Below are 21,890 nucleotides of genomic sequence, written 5' to 3' on the forward strand. Positions count from 1 at the left end.
CTCCTAACTTCCTGCCTGACCCCCAGTTTACCCACTATGGTGGGGAGTGGCCTAATGAATAGAACCCTTAGCTCCCCCCGGAGGCCCAGCTGTGAAATGTATTGGTGTCTGTGATACCTGATCAGAGGAACTCCTTCAGTGCCATCGAACGCACCATGGCTCCCCATAGTGGCGGAGCCACAGTACTGCAACGACCAGGACTCTGGGGCGCTGCACTTCAGTGTCTTTTGTCTGGGGTAGGCATAACCTACTCCTTTCAAGATTTGTTCACATTATGTCAATGGTGTGTCAGAGGCTGCAGACAGTCTCACAGCATCTGACTGCAGAAGGTCTCTGCGGCTGACTGTGCAGACACATTCCTAGTCCTTCTGACTCTTGGACCCAGTGGAAACCTCCCACCAGCTCTAATTGGCACAACTAGACTGGGTGTTAATAGACTTCCTGGCTGCTTCTGGGAATCACCAGTGATTTTTCCATTTTCCCCTGTTGAGGCTTGGAACTATAGCAGTCAGCGATCTTTCTCTTTGGTGCTGGTGGAGGACGTCTGTGTTCCATCTCTGAGTCAACTCAAGATAAGTGTTCCCCTTGTTTGTCTATCACATCTGTCTTTAGCTGTAGTGGGGTGGGGATTGACTAATTCACATCCCGTCCTTCCCTAAGCAGTGCTTATTGCCAGGGTCAGGCAGGGATTAGGTTACTGCTTGGCGATAGGTGCAGAACCTATATAGGGACATTTAGGGCTGACAAGGTGACTTGCCAGATCCGGACCTGAATGTGAATGACTTTCTGTGGTTGTCTACCAGGAATATCAGGTTGAAGGTTCCTTCCTGGAATTTGGGACCTAGATTTATTGGTCCCTATAAAATAACTGCTGTCATTAATCCAGCAATGTTTCATCTTGAGCTACCTAAGGCTCTTAAAATCTACAATGTTTTTCACATGTCTTTGCTCAAGAAATATGTGGAACCTTTTGATCCCTCCCCCCTGCTGCCGCACCCTATTATAGTTGATGGAAATCTAGAGTTTCAGATTTCAAGGATTGAAGATTCTTGCCTCCAGCATATTTGGTGCACTGGAAGGTTATGTACCGAATGAAAGAATGTGCGTTTTGGCATCAGTGGTGATTTCCCCCTGGCCGGTTCATTCATTTCACACCTCTTGTCTTGAGAAGGCTGGTCCTGGGTGTCCAGAGGCCACTCGTAGAATGGGGAGTACTGTCACGGGTATGGCAGAGGCTGCAAACAGTCGCACAGCATCTGCGGATGACTTCCTAGTCCTCCGTACTCTTGGACCCAGTGGCAACCTCCTCCCCGGCTCTAATTTACACACCTGGACTGGTGTGTTTATAGACTTCCTGGCTGCTTTTGGGAATCACTGGGGATATTTCCATATCCTCCTGTTGAGGGTTGGAACTATAGCAGTCAGCGATCTTATTTTAGTGCTTTTGGAGGATGTGTGTGTTACATCTCTGAGTCAACTCAAGATAAGTGTTCCCCTCGTTTGTCTATCCCATATGTCTTTAGTTGTAGTGGGGATTGACTATTGGACATCCTGCCCTTCCCTAAGCAGGGCTTATTGCCAGGGTCAGGCAGGGATTAGGTTCCTGGTCGGTGATAGGTGAAGAACCTATATAGGGATGTTTAGGTCAGACATGGTGAATTTAGATCTGCCTAGTGATTTCCACTCCCCACTTCCCTAGTGGGCTCCCTACACCTCATCCCTTCGTGTTGCACTTAGTCTTTTCCACACTGTGTGTGACACATTACAAACGATGCTATATCATAGTGTATCACCCCTAAAAATAAAGTTGAAAATAGCTGCACTCACCACTGGTTACTTAAAACAGCAGCTTTATTGGGGTAATATGCAAGATGAGGACCCCTGAGGAAGTGTTACGAAACGCGCGTCGGGGTTTAGGAACGGTGACACGGACATCATACCTCATGTGAGTAATTATCCCCCTTCTGGATTGCCCGAATTTTGTGCATTGGTGGAAAACTAAGGAAGTACCGAGTACTCTTAGTATACATGCTGGATGGCAGTAAAATAAGTTTATATTCTCGGTGTAGCTTCTTGGATGCAACTTTGCATTTGATATATAGTAGGAGGCAGGGGCATATCAGTTATAGGCTGTTATTTAGTGTGAGACCGAGTTGTCTCCCAGGCAGGGGTAATTATTATATATAATTACATTGTAAAATTAATTGCTCACATTTAGGTTCTTAAAATTGATGTTATGTGTATATTTCCGTTCCTTTTTTACATTGGAGATCTTTACTGTATAATTATGATTTATATTTGTTACAATTATGAATAAAACATCACAATATTTAATTAGTGGATTTTTGTGTTCTGAGTCATGTTGCTTTGAGGCAATTTTGATTCAATTTCGGAATATAAGATGAGGACCTGTAGGAAAAGAGACGAGCGACAGCTGTTTTGTGTGAATTGCGCTTCTTCCGGCTCTTAAAACTTATTCATATTCTAAATGCTGCTGCAGTCCTGAGCCATCTATACATCTGAAGTTCCTTTGCATGTAACTCCAGGCTCTGTTGTACCCTGATACACTTGCCTACCTGCTGTCCTGGTCCTCGCAGTTCCAAGTGTCATCTGACAAGTCCTGCCCGCTGTGCCAATGCCTTTGGTCCATGTTGTCCACTATGTCCTGCATTTTAGAGAATCCAATATACCTGATGAGCCCTTAATTGGAAGAATACATCTGGATCAGTGCACATGCTCAACCAGTTGGCATCAAGGCAATACTTCATTTTGTGAACCATGGTGTATGTCTCCCCCTGTCCTTCAATTACTGCTCCGATCCCATCCTGCACGACATGTACTGCAAACGCATTAAACTTAAGAGCCTATTTTTGTCTTATTTTTGACTTTGTCAAATTTATCTGCAAGGAACAGATCTAATGACAAGAATCTTTGTGCTCAGCGTCATGTTGTGTGCTGAGACAGGTATTCGGCAGTACCGGAGAAGGTCGCTCATTTGTCAGCTGTGCAGATTATATTTACGGAGCCATCCTTATGTCTGTGGCGGCTGATCTTAGGTTTGCTACAAAACAGCTTGAACATGATTTTTAACGAGTGAAAGCATTTCACCTTTCCCAACCCAAACTGCACATTCAGCTCCAGTTAATTATTTAGAAATCCAAGCACAATTATTCCAACTTGTGACCCTTCATTCAGGTGTCTGCATCAATATAGCCCTTCTGCGGTATTATACACCTGGAATCGTGTTCATCAGGTTGGTGACTTCATCAGCAGTCCTACATTTAGGGCTTATGTTGGTCTGGGTGACCTTATATCTGTTGACTTTATAATGACTCCTAATAATTTTAGCACGATTTCTCAATTTTTCTTGTAAATCCAGCAGACAATGGAAATATATGCTGTGTCTTAAATAAGTTGCATTAAGGTTACTATCACCTCAATAAACTGCTTAAACCAATAGTATAAGCAAATGTAAGAAACTATTTAATATATACACTCACCGGCCACTTTATTAGGTACACCTGTCCAACTTCTTGTTAACACTTAATTTCTAATCAGCCAATCACATGGCGGCAACTCAGTGCATTTAGGCATGTAGACATGGTCAAGACAATCTCCTGCAGTTCAAACCGAGCATCAGTATGGGGAAGAAAGGTGATTTGAGTGCCTTTGAACGTGGCATGGTTGTTGGTGCCAGAAGGGCTGGTCTGAGTATTTCAGAAACTGCTGATCTACTGGGATTTTCACGCACAACCATTTCTAGGGTTTACAGAGAATGGTCCGAAAAAGAAAAAAAATCCAGTGAGCGGCAGTTCTGTGGGCGGAAATGCCTTGTTGATGCCAGAGGTCAGAGGAGAATGGGCAGACTGGTTCGAGCTGATAGAAAGGCAACAGTGACTCAAATCGCCACCCGTTACAACCAAGGTAGGCCTAAGAGCATCTCTGAACGCACAGTGCGTCGAACTTTGAGGCAGATGGGCTACAGCAGCAGAAGACCACACCGGGTACCACTCCTTTCAGCTAAGAACAGGAAACTGAGGCTACAATTTGTACAAGCTCATCGAAATTGGACAGTAGAAGATTGGAAAAACGTTGCTTGGTCTGATGAGTCTCGATTTCTGCTGCGACATTCGGATGGTAGGGTCAGAATTTGGCGTAAACAACATGAAAGCATGGATCCATCCTGCCTTGTATGGAGCATCTTTGGGATGTGCAGCCGACAAATCTGCGGCAACTGTGTGATGCCATCATGTCAATATGGACCAAAATCTCTGAGGAATGCTTCCAGCACCTTGTTGAATCTATGCCACGAAGAATTGAGGCAGTTCTGAAGGCAAAAGGGGGTCCAACCCGTTACTAGCATGGTGTACCTAATAAAGTGGCCGGTGAGTGTATATATGTATATATATATATATATATATATATATATATATATATATATATATATATATATATATTTAAATCTACTTCTTTCTTTCTACGTATAAGCCACTTTTCTTCCTCCCTGTACTTTTCATTCACTCACAGCTAAAGCTCTTTTAAACACTTACAAAGATGAAGCTTTTTAAGAAGGCTAAATTCATCTTCATTAAGAATAGAATCCAAAATAGTCTGTGTAGTGTATGTGTGAGACCACTGCAAAATGTTCAGTTTGTCATATTTTTCTCTTCTTTACAGGTATATTTTTGAGTAAAATGTAAATTTTTCTTTTATACTATAAACGTCTGACAACATGTCTCCAAATTTCCAAGCAGTACATTTTGTATTTTTTTCTGAAAAGAAGAAACAGTCAAAATTGCAAAAAAAACTAGTGCTTTCAGACCTCAAATAATGCAAAGAAAACAAGTTCATAATCATTTAGAAACATCAATACTAATGTTTTTACTCAGGAAAAGTTCTGAAATCCATACTTTGTGGAATAACCATGATTTTTAATCACCGCTTTCATGTGTATCTTGGCATGCTTTCCACCAGTCTTTCACACTGCTTCTGGGTCAAAAATCTAAGCAGTTCTTCGTTTGGCTTGTGACTATCCATCAACCTCATGATAACATTCCAGAGGTTTTCAATGGGGTTCAGGTCTGGAGATTGGGCTGCCCATGACAGGGTTTTGATGTGGTGGTCTCTTAATTTTTGCCAGAGCTGTAGATATCAGTGCTAGCCAGGCAGGCAGTGTATGTGGCAGACTTCATTGCATATAGCAAGAGGGTCCATTCCCGTTCTGTCTGCTGCTGCTGCCTATTACAGATATTTATATACATAGTCCCAGGTATCAGGGGCCAGGAATAATTTTTTCTGGATCTTAACCCTGATTATTTTCTTTAAAAGCAATCCAGAGTACACCGTTTTTCTTCTCCATTTGTTGGTTGGCACTGCAGAATACAGCCAGATCATTTCTATATTACAGCGTAAAAATCCAGCTATTTTAAACATGGGTTTGGCCGTCACACGGATCACATCTCAGTGCGTTGAAAATTCTTCCATTTGTGACATACTGTTAAATTTTGTTGTAGTATCTTAGATAAGACACCAGATTGCTGAAAAAAAAATAGTTACCTACGGGACAGCTATTTTAAACAGGGGTTTGGCCGCCACACGAATTGCATATCAGTGCGGTCAAAATAGTGACATTTCCGGCCTCAATTTAAATTTTGTTACAGTGTCTTAGGCAAGTTTTTGACACCAGTTTGCTGAAAACAAAAATATTTACCTACAGGCCACATATTTTACACTGGGGTTTGTCCGCTACATGGATCGCATATCAGTGCTGTAAAAATTGCGCCATTTCAGGCATCAATTTAAATTTTCTTGCAGTGTCTTAGGCACGTTATTGACACCAGTTTGCTGAAACCAGAAATATTTACCTACAGACCACATATTTTACACTGGGGTTTGTCTAACACACGGATTGCATATCCGTGCGGTCAATATTGTGCCATTTCAGACCTCAATTTAAATTTTGTTGCAGTGTCTTAGGCAAGTTATTGACACCAGTTTGCTGAAAACAAAAATATTTATCTACAGGCCAAATATATTTTACACTGGGGTTTGTCCGCCACACTGATTGCATATCAATGCGGTCAAAATTGTGACATTTCAGGCCTCAATTTAAATTTTGCTGCAGTGTCTTAGGCAAGTTATTGACACCAGTTTCCTGGAACAAAAATTTACCTTAAGGCCAGATATTTTACACTGGGGTTTGCCTGCCACACGGATCACAAATAAGTTTGCTCCAAATTCAGCCATTTGTAGTGAACATTCGAAATATTGTACTCCATTTAAAATGGGCAAGGCACGTGGCAAGGGACAGGGAAGTGGACGTGATGGTGTATGCAGAGGCCGAGACAGTGGGCAAGCTGATATTGTGCCACAACAAACACCCACACCTTCTCACCTGACCTTCCTGTCCCAAGTACTAGGGGCCGCGGCAGCACAATACTATTGAACCCAGAGAAGTGCTTCCAGTCACTTTGCTGCCACCACCACCACCCTGTCTTCCACACGGTCAAGTGTAAGTAGCCGTGAGTCTGGACCGCATATTCCTCACCCTGATCCTCCTTCCTCCCACCATGCCGAGTGCCCAGAGACAACTGATCCCACACTTGGACACTCTGAAGAGCTGTTCACTTTTCCATTTATAGATTCGGGCCTCTCGCCTGGTCCAATTGAAGCAGGGCAAGAGGAGATCGCATGTAGCAATGCCCAAATATTTGAGCACACGAAGACGATGGTGGGAAAGTGTCACAAGAGGTGGACAATGATGAAGCACAATTGCCAGAACGTCAATATGAGGACCAGGGAGCGGAAGTGGAGGATGAGGTGGTGGATGATATAGTAACTGACGCCACCTGGCAGGAGGACATGCAGAGCGAGGACAGCAGCACACAGAGGGAGGGAGGCATAGCACCCCAATGGGCAGGAAGAAGCATTGTGGTGGCCACAGACAGAAGGCAGACAAATGTTCCCCGTAACACCAACACAATGGAAGTTGCCAGTCCAACTGTTAGGTCTTCCCGAATCTGGTTGTTTTTTAAAGACTGCCAATAACCCCCAAAAGGCCATTTGCACCACCTGCCAGGCCAGCATAAGCAGGGGTAGCAAAGCTACCAGCCTGACCACCATCAGCATGATCAGGCACATGGCAGCAAAGTACCCGACTTTGTGGGCCAAACCCCAGGGTCCAGGAACAGTGTCTGCGGGTGACTCCACTGCTTCTTCTGCTGTTGTGCATGCAAGCCAATCCCCTGTCCATGGTGCATGCGAAGATGCCTCCTGCCCTCCACCTGTCGTTGCACACACTCAACTGGCACCATCAGCAAGTACGTCCACGTCCTTGTCCCAGCACAGCATTCAGTTTTCCATACCCCAGTCCTTGGAATGCAAGCGCAAATGCAGCGCCCCCACTGCCGCAGGGCCGGGGGGTACCCGGTACCGGGCCTCTGAGTCTCTGTTCTGGGGTTGTCACGGTGGCTAGACCCGGTCCGTGACCCTGCTGAGGGGCGCCCAATGATAGGTGTGCGGGATGGTGGTGATGTTGTAGTGCGGTGCAGTAAATAACGAGGACACTAGGTTGCAGTCTCTTTACCTCTTTACTGAAGGCTTCAGGGTCCTCAATCCGGAATACGGTTAACCGGGCTGCGCAAGCCTGGTTGGTCCGATGGCACATCCAGAGTTCCCTTTGCAGGTGGAAATCTGTGCCTACTTGCTAGCGCTTGTGTGTTGTAGTCCTTCCCTGCTGAGCACCACGGGATAGTCCTCACAACTGTTGTGTCTGTTTCTCGTGTTCCCTCACAACTCGATTCTGATGTTCTTCCACGTCCCCCAGATCTTATGGTTAGGACGCACCCGTATGATGGGGAGGCTCGGAGCTCTTCCGGGACTCTAGCGTCGCTCCACTCCTGTTGTTACCCCCCTGTGTCTTCCTAGGTCAATTGGGTGAGACAGCCCACCTATAACTGACTGTCCTGCCGTAGGTTTGAAGTTTGGCTTGGAGCTCTATACTTCCTCAGCGTTCCGGCCACCGGTTATGCGCCTCAGTAGGATGTTGCCTCGTCTTACAGCACGACTCCTACTGGTATTCCCCTTGTTGCGTTGATCTCGTTTCTCACTCAGCACAATATACCTCGCTTCTTGTCCTTTCTTAGGGTACCGCCGCTATATTGTGCAGACGTGGTCCCGTAACGCTCTCTCTGGTTGCTAGGCCTCTGTCAGGATCCCACCCCTGACAGCTTTCTCTGCTAACTTCCTGCCTAACCCCCAGTTTTACCAGATTGTGAGGAGTGGCCTAATAAATAGAACCCTTAGCTCCCCCTGGAGGCCAGACTGTGAAATGTATTGGTGTCTGTGATACCTGGTCAGATGAACTCCTTCAGTGCCATCAGACGTACCATAGCCCCCCTTAGTGGCGGAGCAACGGTACTGCAACGACCAGGACTCTGGGGCACTGCACTCCCCCCCGGTTAAATCCAGTACTCCTGGACTGGGAAGAAAACAACAATACATGTCAGCAAAAAGACATACAATTTTGAAATTGCAAGTACAAGTAAACTTTTTAACAGAGCTTCCCTTCATGGGAGGTGAGGACACTTGAACATTACAAACATGGCCAAATATTTAAGTAACATACTATAAATAACTTCTTTTACCCAACCGGGTATTCTACCTAGTGCAAATTTCTGAACAATAATTCAACATTGCCTTTAAGGACGTACTCGCTGGATCCACTAAAGACCCTCTTATAAAACATTATAAGGCTATTCAACTTTTATGCATTCTCCTTCTTTACATCGGCAGGACCGCCTGTCCTAACTGCTCCAGACCTACTGCCTCTCCTTTCTGTTACAGGACCGCCCCTTTCTGCCCGGGCCTACTGTCTTTCTACTACTATACACAGTATAGAACATATCATCCATCTTTCAGTTCGGATTACTGAGCCATCTCTGTATGGCTCCTAAGAGGACTCACCACTAACCCCTACGGGTTCACTTCCTGTCCTCATTTTCTAGCACATTATTAAACATTTTCTATTAAATGAAACATTAAATTTCCTTCATTACTTTCTTACTGACATGTATGCAGGACACTATGTCTACCCCTACGGGTCTGCTGCATCTTTCTTCTAGCTTTCACCTTTATAGGACTTTATTTCAGAGCACATTGCCAACATTTCTTACAGTCAACTAGTTAGTTACATTTAACTTCTTCTTTCAAGACATTATTGCCATTTAACCATCTCAAGGCAACACTGTTCATAAGTGCAATATGTGAACATTCCCTTTAAGAGGGAACCAAGTCTCTATGAGGTAGTGCAACTTCTCAAGCTGCAAGTCTGTTCGCAGTAAGGACTCCGGTGCTGGTTCCAAGACCAGTGTCTTCGCAAAGAGTCCTTTCCTTGTATAAAACCAGTAGAGAGCACCTTTAAGAAGGTGCAAACTATTTACAACATCAGTTTTTGAATCATTCACCGTCCATCATTCGGCAGTCTCTTGATAACTGAGGCAACAAGTAGAAAAGAAACAAAAGGCAATAGGGATCCCGGGTCAACAAAGGGATCCCTTTAAGAGTTAACCCTGGACGGGTTTTAGCAAAGCAGCAGAAAAACAATGAACTATTTACAATCAATAAAGCATTCTTGCTTACTCAGTTTTCTTGCAGTGCAGGGGGTGGTCTCCTTCCAGGCCTCACCCGGCCATCGGGTCGCGTTGGTGCAGCAAGGGCCGGCCCCGGCTCCAGCAATGACAGGATCCCTCTGCGGGATGCCCTCCTTACTCGGGGGCAAGCGCGACCCAGGGGCACACGGTGAGCCCGGACTTCCGGAGGTTCCACAGAGACAGGTTCCATCGCCTTCTCTGCAGGGGGCTTGTCCTCAGATGTCCCGGTGTCGGCCTGGAGTGCGACACACCGCTGGACGCCCCGAGCTATCCAGCCGACCTCCCTCCTCCACCGGGCATAGGTCACTGCATCGCCAGGCTCCAGGTCGGAATTGTACCTTCCCCCGCAGGGCTCCACTTCCTCTCGATCAACACGGACCTGCAGTGGCTCCCCGATCTCCTGGATAACTCCCCTTCCCTTCTGGGAGTTGAAGGACACCACAACACCCCAGTGTGACGGTGGAGTCTCCGCGACGCTTGTCAGATCGACCCGGGCCGCAGGTTGGGGTCTGTTCCGCCAAGCCGTCATCAAGCGTCACAGGTGTTCTGCCTCCGGTAGGATCCTCAAGCCCTGTGCCTGCAGCTAGCACTCCGCCGCGGTCGGGATGAAAGAAGCGGGGGACACCGGAGACAGGCGGACCTCCGTAGGTTGGCCCAGCCGAGCGATCACACGGGCGTCGGCCTCCAGGCGGTAGGCTATCTGCTGGGCCTCGGCTGCAGCCACACACGCCAGGGGGGTCGGCCCATCGGTAGCTCCGCAAGGGTTAGTTCCCGCAACAATGGCGTGTCCGGGGCTGTGTCGGGTTGTGCAGCCTCTCGCTGAGTCGGGTCATTCCCACGCGGTGCTCCCGGCGTCGCCATCTTCGCTTCCTCTCCAGTGTCCTCTTCTTTGGGGGGCACCCCCCCAAATCTCTCTCTCCCAAGAACTGAGAAAGAGATTAGCATAAGATTAGCATAAGAGGGTGCACGCGCTGCGCCCATCGCATTGCCGTGTTGTTGCATGAACTGGCTCTCTATGCCTTGGAGGTTCTGGCCTGCCCTGCCGTTAGCGTTTTTGTCAGAGTGCGTTTTTAGTGCCGCTGGTGGAATTATAACTGATAAGCGCATCCGCCTGACAACTGAAAATGCTGACAGGCTAACTCTTATAAAAATGAACAAGGGCTGGATTGGGCAAGACTTTTCTACACCACCGAATGATAGCAGCGTAACATAAACTGAAATCCAGTGTCTTTTTTTGGGGGAGGTCTATTCCCATGCACCTCTTCACACTCACACATGGGTATACACTTCCTGATTTTGGCTATTTGCTGTTGTCCTCCTCCTTCTCCTCATCCTCATCCTACACCACCAGATCACCAGGGTGACCGCGGTCCGTGATGCAACACCCACATAATTTTTTAAAGGGTGGTTATGCTGCCCGTACCAAAATAAATGGTTATACGGTATGCTCATGTATACCCCCCAGGGGTAAATGTTTGTCAGCACATACAATTAGTGCATGGGCATTACAAATATAGGACACCCACTCCTTTGTAATGGGAACATTTTTTATGAGACCCTCCTCCATGTCTCGTCAAAGAGGTATTGTGGTGCTCCCAAGTTTTTGGCAGCCCTTTCATTCACTGAATAGGCAAATAGTATGGGAGATCCACTTCCTAATAATGGGAGAATTGTTTTATGAGACCCTTATCCGCGTCTGTTCCAAGGGGTATTGGGGTGCGTCCAAATTTGGGCCAGCTCAAGCATTCACTGCATAGGCAAACAGTATAGAAGACCCATACCCTTTTGGGCCTCCGCCCCTTGTTGGGACCCCCAGTATGGAGTAGGCTGCTTTCTCACGTAACCTTCCATCCCCTGGTATCCTTCGACCAGTCCGACCAGTTTATTCTGGGGATCACCCTGGACAACCCAAGTCTGTACGGGCCGACAGGGAGTGCACAAACCGGTCCATCACCACTAGTGTTGAGCATTCCGATACCGCAAGTATCAGGTATCGGCCGATACTTGCGGTATCGGAATTCCGATACCGAGATCCGATACTTTTGTGGTATCGGGAATCAGTATCGAAACAACATTAATGTGTAAAATAAAGAATTAAAATAAAAAATATTGATATACTCACCTGTCCGGAGGCCCCTGGAAATCACCGCTGGTAACCGGCAGCCTTCTTTGCTTAAAATGAGCGCGTTTATGGCCTTCCATGACGTCACGGTTTCTGATTGGTCGCGTGCCGCTCATGTGACCGCCACGCGACCAATCACAAGCCGTGATGTAATTCTCAGGTCCTAAATTCCTAATTCTGACTCTTACTTCAGCCACTTCTGGACCAGCTGCAACAGGTGAAACATTTGGGAATATGATGGTTTGTCCCAGTGATACGCCCAACGGTGAACCCGCTAGGCTCTGAGAGTCATTGTTACTCTTAAGCATGCAAGAATCTCCGTTTTTAGCTTGCCATATTCTTTAGCATCCTGCAAAGCAAAATCATAGTATGCATTCTGGGGTTGCCCTATCAAGTATGGCACCACTACCTATGCTCATTGCTCTGGCAGGAGTTTCTCCCTCTCAGCAACACTTTCAAACACAGTCAGGAAAGCATCAGCATTGTAGATTCTTCAGTCTCAGCAATGCAGTTCTCCACTGCACATTGTTCAGCTTCAACAATGCAATTCTCCACTGCAGTTTCCTCTGCTTCAACATTGAAATTACCCACTGCAGGTTTTTCAGCAAAAACAGTACAATTATCCACTGCCGGGTATTGAACCTCAACACTGCAATTGACTGCAGGTTCTTCCGCTTCAATATTGCAATTCTCCACTGCCAGACCTTCAGCCTCAACACTGCAATTCTCCACTGCCAGCTCTTCAGCCTCAATATTGCAATTCTCCACTGCTGGGTCGTCAGCCTCAACACTGCAATTGACTGCAGATTTTTCCGCTTTAATATTGCAATTCTCCACTGCTAGGTCTCCGGCCTCAACACTGCAATTGACTGCAGGTTCTTCAGCTTCAATATTGCAATTCTCCATTACCGGGTCTCCAGCCTCAACACTGCAATTGACTGCAGGTTCTTCAGCTTCAATATTGCAATTCTCCACTGCCAGGTCTTCAGCCTCAACAATGCAATTGACTGCAGGTTCTTCCGCTTCAATATTGCAATTCTCCACTGCTGCCTCTTCAGCCTCAACACTGCAATTAACTGCAAGTTCTTCCGCTTCAATATTGCAATTCTCCACTGCCGGGTCTTCAGCCACAATATTGCAATTCTCCATTGCCGGATCTTCAGCCTCAACACTGCAATTGACTGCTAGTTCTTCTGCTTCAATATTGCAATTCTCCACTGCCGGGTCTTGAGGCTCAATATTGCAATTCTCCACTGCCGGATCTTCAGCCTCAATATTGCAATTCTCCGCTTCCAGATCTTCAACCTTAACACTGCAATTGACTACAGGTTCTTTCCCTTCGTTATTGCAATTCTCCACTGCCGGTCTTCAGCCTCAGCACTGCAATTTACTGCATAGGCAAACAGTATGGGAGTACCTGCTTCGCAATAATGAGAACATTGCTTTCAGGTGGCCATCCTGTACATTTGTTCAAAAGGTTATTGTGGTGCGTCTTAATTTGGGGCAGGCCTTGCATTCACTTCATGGGCAAACCGTGTGGGAGTACCAACTTTGTAATAATGGGAACATTGCTTTCAGGTGGCCATCTTGTATGTCTGTTCAAAGGGTTATTGTGGTGCGTCCAAATTTTTGGCAGCCCTGCCAATCATTGCATAGGCAATAACAGTATAGGAGACCCGTTGTTTATTAATTGGAACAACAAAGCATAGCCGGCTGATAGATGAATAGTAAAGGCCAGCTGATGGCACTATAAAAATAGGCTTTGTGACTTTCAGAGTCCCTCCTTCATAAATGAAAAAGGATGTGTCTGATGATGTGTCACACACCACATGGCCAGATAAGGTTGTAAAATGTTAAAATGACATTTCCCAGTGAATGCATTTGTCTTGTTTGAAAGCAATGCTAAAGTCGAAAAACAAAAACGTTACTTGTGACATAGCCCACGGTGTGGAGGAGCATTTTTGTTTTTGGTTATTTATTTTGCCTTATATACAAGTCATTACCCTGAAAAGGATGTTCCTTTGCATATTTCCCAGGAAAATCCATTTTAGCTTTGTTTTTGTAGGTTTTATTGTGAGTCTGTAAAAGTGGCGTAAGACTCTGACAACATTGTTTACAGCAGTGACATGGGAGTCAGAAATGCTTCCAGGGGTCTTCCCCATGCTGTTCCCATGTCATTTGAGCACTGTTCCCATCAAATTCCACAATTTATAGTCACTCTATAGTCGTCCGGGGGGGGGGGGGGGGGCCGCGTTAAAAATGCCCGCGTTTCCTATAGACTTACATTGGGCTCGTTGCTCGGGTTGAGCACCCGAGCATTCCAATATGCTTGACCCGAGCAATGAGCACCCGAGCATTTTAGTGCTCGCCCATCACCAGTTGTAACCTAATACGGGTCTGTCTTTGCGTTGGCTACTGGCGGAAACCACCAGTATTCTTCCATTGTCTTGTACAAACCTTTTTTTTGTTTGTTTTGTGCTGCTCATTTTGTAGTAGTTCCCATATGTACATGAGGATTGCCTCTGGGGTGATTTACTCCCTAGAAGACACTACTGCTATCTTTATGCAAATTGGATTTTTGTGATAAACTTGAAAATGCGATGGTTGACACAAAATGGCACGAAACAAAGGAGAAGTGCAAACGAACCAAAGAGAACCATAGTTCTCAATGGTTCTTTCCTCCACAAATAACTTTGTTCAGACGTCATTACTAGTAAATGAGGCCCATCAGTGTCATCAACCTACAACTTTATTGGCCGAAAAAAATAATTGAAACTTTTAGAAGATCAGGATAATCCCCACTTATATCATTCTCATGCACAGTAAATTTGTGCAATCAAAAATCCAGATGCTCGCTGGGTTTGTGCTGATGCAGATTCTCTGATCCAAGGAAACTTCACACCAGACACATACCAGAGTACAATGCAATATGTCAGATGAGCAGAGGGATTTTTTAGCAATCGGAGCAAACCTTGTCGTAGCGGGCCACCTGCTTGGTACCAGATGTTGCTAGAACTTCAGTGCTGCAGTACTTCACTCTCAGGTCTGGATTGCAGAGCCGCTTTTGTAAGAAATAAAGGGTTTTATATTGTAGCAAAAAGTTTAAAAAAAGGCAGAAAAAAACTACTTTTTTAGCAATTGTTTTTTTTAGGGTACAGTCCTCCAACTTCTTTTAATATATAGCTAAATTATAAAATTCAGACTTCCTTCAGTTATCACTAAGGGAAGTTTATTGCAGACTGCGTTTGTATTGAATTCAATGTACAAGATGTATGCACTAAGCTCTCAAGCTCCCTCTAGTGGCGACAGCAAGCAACCAGAATTCTATCATTTATGTCTCTGTTAAGAGAAAATGCTTTCGTTCTGCTAGATCAGTAAGAGTGTTCTTGGGGGTATTTTCTATTATTGCTCTATAGTAGCAATGGTTTAAAGGAAGCAAGCAGTCAGATATTCACACCAGCTCTACTGAGTAGCATGCTCACCAGGATTCTGCAGTTCCATATGATTAATAGCCATGCACCAGAATAAGCTGTCACTTCATTCACATTAATGACTCTAAATGTCTGTAAGATTCACACTGTTTCTATTTAAAACATTAAAGACATTAGCCTGTGCCTTAGGGAAAATAGTGCTGCTAAGAAAAGAACGAAACGCTTTTTGGGCATTCATGTTTATTGCTGAAGCTAAAATGCCTTTTCATGGTGTTCCTTGTGTAATTGGAAACCTATAAGCTTGGGTACATCACATTATCCCATCCAGGCATTTATCTTCAATTTAGCTGTCATTACGCTGCATGGGCAAAAGAAATGAATGAAACATATGGCCCAGTTGGGATCTTTAATGTGAAGTATCCATCCAGGGTTGCATATTATATGCAGGAGATGCAATATAATGCTGTTACCAGATTCATCCACTTTACATACACCAGAAAATGTGATAAGCGTGCAATGCGTACCTGAGGATGTACAACCTACATTCTGTGCAGAATGCAAATCTGTATATCACGTTCGCCGAATTTGCAATATTCGCCTATTAATTCCTTGAATATTCGCCGAACATAGCCAAACGCCATTCACCTCAATGAGGGGCAAATACAAATGCATGCACAACACCTTAGAACGGCCTCAAATGATGCCAAAACACATCAAATGAAGGACAGACACCAGGAAAGTGGCCTCAATTCACCCACACCACAGATTTTAGCATGGCACAGCAGCAATCAGCCAGTCATGAGGTATCGGGGTCTGGGACAACATTTACAGCTTTCAATTGAATATCACAATAAGACGAGGTGGGTGAGGGATCGGTGTAGGCCCCTTTGATGGGAGCCTTGATACCACATGCAACACCTCTACCTGCTTTCATGCTGAGCCACACTCAGGTCGCACAAATATCATTTTTCTAGACTACCATTTTCAGAAAAATTGAAGGATAGTAACATGGGTAGTTGAGTCCAAGGAGGTGGAGGCCTGATGGTCTCGGAGGCCTACTGCTACAGGCAACACGCATGAAGAAGATCCAACCTGGAGTGTTCACATTTCCAAAAATTATTGGCAGATACCACCAAAGTGGCATCAATTTCACCACAGTAGAAATGATACAATAGTGACTGATAGGTCTTCCACTAAACCAAATCCAGCAGATGGACACCCAACCAGGAGTGATCACATTTAAACAAATGAGAGCTTTACACCACAGAAGTGGCATAAATTTCAAGAGAGTACAAAGAGTATAATAGGGACCGACAGGTCATCGACTACGCCCAATTCAGCAGACGTACACACAACCAGGAGTGTTCACATTCCAACAAATGAGGATCTTACACCACAGTAGAAATAGTATGATAGGGGCCGACAGGTCTTCCACTACAGCTAACCCAGCAGATGTTGGCCAACCATGACTGTTCACATTTCCACAAATTTGTGTTAACATCATTATCAGCAGCAGCCACAGCAGGCACAGAAGCCACACTAAAGATATCACAGAGTGCAGTTACGTAACATTAATGCATCACACTAAAGGTACCGTCACATTTAGCGACGCTGCAGCGATCTAGACAACGATGCCGATCACTGCAGCGTCGCTCTTTCGTCGTTGTGTGGTCGCTGGAGAGCTGTCACACAGACAGCTCTCCAGCGACCAACTATGCGAAGTCCCCTGGTAACCAGGGTAAACATCGGGTTACTAAGCGCAGGGCTGCGCTTAGTAACCCGATGTTTACCCTGGTTACCAGCGTAAACGTAAAAAAACCCAAACACTACATACTTACATTCCGGTGTCTGCCCCCCGGCGCTGTGCTTCTCTGCACTGTGTAAGCGCCAGCCGGAAAGCACAGCGGTGACGTCACCGCTGTGCCCTGCTTTCCGGCCGGCCGGCGCTTACACAGTGCAGAGAAGCACAGCGCCGGGGTACAGACACCGGAATGTAAGTATGTAGTGTTTGGTTTTTTTTACGTTTACGCTGGTAACCAGGGTAAACATCGGGTTACCAAGAGCGGCCCTGCGCTTAGTAACCCGATGTTTACCCTGGTTACCAGTGAAGACATCGCTGAATCGGCGTCACACACGCCGACTCAGCGATGTCTACGGGAGATCCAGCGACTAAATAAAGTTCTGGCCTTTCTGCTCCGACCAACGATGGCACAGCAGGATCCTGATCGCTGCTGCCTGTCAAACTCAACAATATCGCTAGCCAGGACGCTGCAACGTCACAGATCGCTAGCGATATCGTTCAGTGTGAAGGTACCTTAAAAAATACCATATCACCTAGTCTGTACAGTCTGCGATTGGGGTTCAAAAGTCCTTGGAGATCCATGACTTGTTCATCTTGATGAAAGTTAGGCGGTCTACACTAGGCTGCGTTTATCCGTCAGGATACCACCAGCAGAGTTGAAGACACGTACTCAGCGAACGCTGGCTGCCTGGCACAATAAAACCTCCAAGGCGTGTGAGGCGAGCTCAGGCCACTCATCCATTTAGAAAGACCAAAATGTGAAAGGGTCCAAACCCTCCCTGATGGTATTGATATTCCGTTCTAGATACTCCTGCACCGTCCTCTCCATTCGTTTACTACGTGTAAGACTTGGACTCTGTTGTGCTGGTGCATGAGCTGGTCTGAAAAAGTGTCAAAGGACTCCCAGAAATTACTTCTTCCACTTAAACCACTGCTGCTGCTGGTAATGTTTTTGCATTGATGAATTGACGTGCCGGAGGTTAGAAGTCTAGAGCTGCGATGCGAACTGCGTGCTTCACTGCTGTCTTGGTGAAAAGCGCTCTTAAGGGTTGTTTTAAAATGTGTTTCGATACTCCAGCATTCACGGGTCCCTTTCCAGGGTGGGAAGCATCTGGCAAAATTTGTTTTTTTAATGTGGATCTAACAGAGTGGCAACCCATTAGTCAGCAGTATTCCTAATCATAACTATATGGGGATCTTGTTGCAGATAGTGCAGCAAGAAGGCACTCGTATGTCAGGCTCTACCATGAGGTCCAAGCCCATGCTGTGTTGGTGGCTGGGTAACAATGTGGCTTGTTTCCTCTGTCCCCTCCCACCAACCACAAACAACAGAGAGGGGAGGATTATCCTCTTCATCTGCCAGTTGCTCGCCTATCACCTCTTCCCATTTGTTCCTCAGATCTTGCACTTTCGAAAAAGACCTGGGAGTATGGGTGGACGACAAACTCACATTTAGTGGCCAGTGTCAGGCAGCTGCTACAAAGGCAAATAAAATAATGGGATGCATTAAAAGAGGCATAGATGCTCATGAGAACATAATTTTACCTCTACACAAGTCACTAGTTCGACCACACAATACTGTGTACAGTTCTGATCTCAGGTATATAAGAAAGACATAGCTGAACTAGAGCGGGTGCAGAGAAGAGTGACCAAGGTTATTAGAGGACTGGGGGGTCTGCAATACCAAGAGAGGTTATTACACTTGGGGTTATTTAGTTTGGAAAAGCGAAGGCAAAGGGGTGATCTTATTTTAATGTATAAATATTTAAGGGGACAGTACAAAGACCTTTCTGATGACCTTTTTACTCATAGACCTGAGACGGGGACAAAGGAGCATCGTCTGCATCTGGAGGAAAGAAGGTTTAAGCATAATCACAGATGCGGATTCTTTACTGTAAGAGCAGTGAGACTGTGGAACTCTCTGCCGTATGATGTTGTAATGAGTGATTCATTACTAAAATTTAAGAGGGGACAGGATGCCTTTCTTGAAAAGTATAATGTTACAGGTTATATATACTAGATTCCTTGATATGGCGTTGATCCAGGGAACTAGTCTGATTGCCGTATGTGGAGTCGGGAAGGAATTTTTTTTCTCCAATGTGAAGCTTACTGTTTGCCACATGGTTTTTTTTGCCTTCCTCTGGATCAACATGTTAGGGCATGCTAGGTTAGGCTATGGGTTGAACTAGATGGACTAGTAAGCCCACCGGCATCAGGGGCTTATCTACAGCATTCTGTAATGCTGTAGAAAAGCCCCAGATGTATCCTAAAAGATGAGAAAAAGAGGTTATATTATACTCACCCAGGGGCGTTCCTGCTGCTGGTCCGGGTCTGGCGCCTCCTATCTTCATCAGATGACGTCCTCTTCTTGTCTTCAGGCTGCGGCTCCGGCGCAGGTGTACTTTGTCTGCCCTGTTGAGGGCAGAGCAAAGTACTGCAGTGCGCAGGTGCCGGGCCTCTCTGACCTTTCATTGTAAGAAGATGGGAGGCCCCGGACCCGGACCAGCAGCAGGAACGCCCCTGGGTGAGTATAATATAACCTCTTTTTCTCATCTTTTAGGATACATCAGGGGCTTATCTACAGCATTACAGAATGCTGTAGATAAGCCCCTGATGCCGGTGGGCTTAGCTCACTGTTGATTTTGGGGGTGACAGATTCTTTTTAAAGTCTTCCTTCAGCCTTAATAACTATGTTACTATGTTACTATGTAACAGTTTGTCTGTTATCACCAGCCCCCCTTGGTTGCAGTAATGTACTCTCCCTTGGCACCTGCCTGTGTGACGACAGTCTTCAACTTCGAGACAATATTATCCCTTCCACATCCTCCTCTGCTTCCTCCTCTCCTTCTGGAACCACCATCTCCTCCCGCAGGCTATTCAAAGTCTGCTCCAGCATACAGATGACTGGAATAGTGATGCTGATGACGCTAGTGCTAACCATCTAAATAGCCATTTTGAAACTGCAGAAGGGTGCAGAGGTCCTTAATCTGTGCCCACTCTGTAAACATGATATGTGCCACGTCTGTACTGTGTTGGCCTAGGCTATACGACATGACGTACTGCGTCAGGGCTCGTAGCTGCTGCCACAGTCACTGCAACATGTGCAGGGTGGAATTCCACCAAGTTGGCGTATCGCTTATCAACTTGTTAACTGGCATGAACAAAGACCTCTGTATCGATGCAAGTTGATGACCTGAGGGGTGTTAATGGTGGAAATGAGCACACAGCTTACGTGCTTTCTGGAGCAGCTCACCGAGGCCAGTAGCGTTGCGGAGAAAACGCTTTACCACTAGGTTGAGGAAGTGAGCCATGCAAGGCACATGTGTGAGCTTGCCTCGCCATAGGGCCGCCACCAGGTTTGCACTGTTATTGGACACGGCCTTCCCTGGATGCAGGTTCAGCGGAGACAGCCATTGATCAAACTCAGCCTGGAGAGCTGTCCACAACTCTTCAGCTGTATGACTGCAATCTTCAAGGCATATCAATTTTAATACTGCCTGATTGCGGTGAGCCCTGGCTGCACAGTACGGAGGTGGTAGGGATTCGCTCTGCACTGTTGGAATTCGTGTCTTGTTAAGGCAGAGGTTGAGGTTGCAGTTGGAGGTCCTAGAGGAGATAGAGGAGGAGGCAGAAGCAGTGGAGGAAGTGTTAAATGTAGAGGTTTGTCCTGCAAGCCTTGGGGATTCCGAGACTTGTGGAGCAGCGCCTGTCCCCACAGCCACCAGAGTCACCCAGTGCCCAGTCAGCGAGATGGACGAGTAAGCATGGCCAAGGGCATTACAAGTGTCTGTGGTGAAATGCACCGTGGCAGACAGTGATTTAGTCAAGGAATGGGTGATCTTGTCTGCAACATGCTGGTGTAGCGCAGGCACATCTTTCTTAGAAAAGTAATGGCGACTGGGTAATTGGTAGTGGGGGACTGCGACGGCCATCAGCTTTCAGAAACAGTCAGTATCCACCAGGCGGAAAGGCAGCATTTTCATGGCCAACAGATTGGAGATGGTAGAGTTCAACCTCTTAGCTTTGTCCTGCATAGGAGGAAACAATCTTTTACGTGACCACAACTGTGGAACCATGGGCTGGCTGCAGTGCTGAGAGAGGGCAGAGTACGGTGAACAGGACAAACTGCTGGACCATGAGAGAGGTGCAGGCAGAGATGTTATGGTGGATTGAGAATGGTGTGGTGTGCTCGTTCTCAGAGATCAATCAAAAATAGCAGGCATGTCCGCTTCCGTTACAGCTGACGGTTTGCACTTTTTACCTCGACTCAGGTTTTTGTTTTGCATAGTTGGCAGATTACGTGAGTTGGCTTATCCTTTGCAGTGTCAAAAAAGGCCCAGGCTATGCAACCCTTGCCACCCCTGCGAGCTGCAGACCCACAGATGCTGCTGGTCACAGGCACAGTTGTGGCTGAGGATGCATTGCTCGTCATGGCTACATCACTACGTGTCTGCGATGTGTGGCATAACGTAACCTCCTCGTCTTTTTGCTGAGATGACTTACTCAGCTGTGAGCCTCCATGTTCACGCCAACTGGGACCTAACACCTCATCATCATCATCCTGTGTGTTATCACAATCCTCGCCCTTGGAGTTACCCTTCTCCTCTTCCTGCCCTGACAGCATAATACAGTCCATGTGAGCCTCAGATATCTGAGTCTCATCAGAATCACATCCCCCAGGGGTTAACATCTGATGATTTGGGTCAGGATGCTGTTCGGACCCTATTTCGTCCTGCCCTGGATTGAAGCTAAAAAGATTTTGGACATCAGTGCAAATTTCCTCCCCTTGACTTGGTGAAGCTTTTGAGTACACTTCTGATGGCCATGACATAGAATGTGTGAACAGCTCTTTAGACTCTCCCATCTGTGGTTCCGTACAGTCAGTT

This window comes from Ranitomeya variabilis, chromosome 1 (genome assembly GCF_051348905.1).
Source record: "Ranitomeya variabilis isolate aRanVar5 chromosome 1, aRanVar5.hap1, whole genome shotgun sequence".
NCBI lineage: Eukaryota > Metazoa > Chordata > Amphibia > Anura > Dendrobatidae > Ranitomeya > Ranitomeya variabilis.